The following is a 2,387-nucleotide window of genomic DNA, read 5'->3' on the forward strand; positions in this document are numbered from 1 at the left end:
CCACTGTCATCATCATTTTGAATGACTCTTTGAAGAAACTTGGCTAGTTTAAGTTGAAACATCATTTAATTTCCCTTTGGGTTTAACAAACTCTGTTGAATGAAATTTAATTGAAATAGCTTGGATGTTCATCTCTTTATAAGTTTCCAGTTTTCCATACTGTTTTCATATTTGGATGATGCACTGAATAGATCTTTCTGAGGTTTTAGATGTTATTTTATAACAGAACCCTACTTTCAACTTGTCCACAACTTTTTGTTTGACAGGTCAGACGTGTTTACTAGTTTAATTGTAAAAACACTTCAGTTTATATATCACATTCCTTCCACTTTACAATTATGGAGTACTTTGATTAGGACAATCTTATAAAACCAAAATTAAAATACATTTAAGTTTTTGGTTTGTAATGTGACAAAATGTGAGGCACTGTACTTGTATAATCTGAAATAAAGCAAAGGCAGGACTACACTGTCCTACAAGAGTCACTGATATCATTGTTTATTATGAAAATATAGTCTTGTCTTGTGTACATTTTACACACAGACTAAAACAGACACCAAGTCTACTCTTACACTAAGTCTACATACAGACAGCTCTGCTTACTCTAATACTTTGAATACATTCATGATCGTCAAATGAAATATTCAGTTCAGTTCATTTAAATTCTGCTTATAGTGATTTTCCTGCAGAAACTGCAAAAGAAACTTGCATTTCCTGTCAATGATGTACAGATGGTATGTAGTGTCATGATTGGGAAAAAGTTTGATTCTGTTATATCTTGAGAAAAACTTGCACTTGCATTGTACGACTAAGTGGAATCAGGAAGAAATTACATTCTCCCCGAATCCTCATGTTGTGAGGTCACATTGCTGTGCTGTGTTGCCCTCATTTACAGTTTTGTTTTCAGGAATAGCACATTGTTTCATGCACTTAAGGACTATTGCATAAAGGGTTCACTTTAGATCAAAAAACCTGTGTGTCCCTTTTGACTCAACACCATCGATGACACTGTATCCTAGATTCCCTGGAGGAATCTTTCTTCAAGACTGTCAGTTGCAGTTTTCATTGTCCAGACATTTTTTTATTGCTTTTTCTTTTTCACAAGATGTTAAAAATTAATTTTTATTGGCTTTAAACTCATTTCAATTAGCTGGTTCTGAGGAATGTTTGCTTCATTTCCTGCTGTTTATGTCTAAGTTTAGCAAATATTATTTACGGTAATTTCAATCAAAAAACAGTTTTCTGTTGCTAATGACCTTCCCCAAGGGACTAATTTGAAAAATCTTGTTTAATTTTATTTATTTATGTTTAATCTTTACACAATGTAAACATAATCTAAAAAAATATACAAATTTATATTTTTTAGATATGTGCTTACAGTTGCAAAAAAAAGAAAAGAAACAAAAAGAAAGATCTGTGAACAATTTAAGTCTGAATCCAAGCCATTTCCATGCATTAAAGGCCGATATGGCACATTACCAGCGCCCTTTGTCATCTGTGCAGGCCGAAGGGGGTCAGCTGGGGTTCACCCACTCTGACATCTAAGCTTCTCATGTTTGTGCCGCCTTTGTTTTCTGCCATGCTGTGGGAGGGAAACAGCGACCCCACTGTTTGAGGACCAGTTTGGGTGAATCACGGGACACATCAGATCACTGCCTACTCATTTTATTTATTTATTTATTTATTTATTTATTTATTTATTTATTTATTTATATAGATAGATAGATAGATAGATAGATAGATAGATAGATAGATAGATAGATAGATAGATAGATAGATAGATAGATAGATAGATAGATAGATAGATAGATAGATAGATAGATAGATAGATAGATAGATAGATAGATAGATAGATAGATAGATAGATAGATAGATAGATAGATAGATAGATAGATAGATAGATAGATAGATAGATAGATAGATAGATAGATTCTATTTGACACTGCTGACTATCGATTTCAATGTGTAAAATTATTCAACTGCTTCATTGTCAACGTAACATCTGACCATCCGATTCTGTCATGTAATTATCTCTGAGAAAATATACCCACACTGATATTACGTCCTGTGGGTTTAATGGAGTGAAAATCCCATTATCCCTACACCGTCACCGTCTCTCCATCCTCCTCAACCGTCTTTACTGTGCATCACATGCAAATTGGACACTGTGGTGTAATCTGATCGCCATATGGTGCAACTGTGAGTCACCATCATGATCCAAGAGGCATCAAGCATCAGAGATATGATCATGGTAAAATAATTACTGCTCTTGAGATTGCATCAGCGTCATGTGTAATTCAGTTCTCAGAAATAATTGGTGATTTACTGTCAAGGTGTCAAAAGGCAACCCGTGACCTATCACCAGGAGTAGCATCAATTACAAATCC

The sequence above is a fragment of the Xiphophorus maculatus genome, chromosome 20, assembly GCF_002775205.1.
Source record: "Xiphophorus maculatus strain JP 163 A chromosome 20, X_maculatus-5.0-male, whole genome shotgun sequence".
NCBI classification, from domain to species: domain Eukaryota; kingdom Metazoa; phylum Chordata; class Actinopteri; order Cyprinodontiformes; family Poeciliidae; genus Xiphophorus; species Xiphophorus maculatus.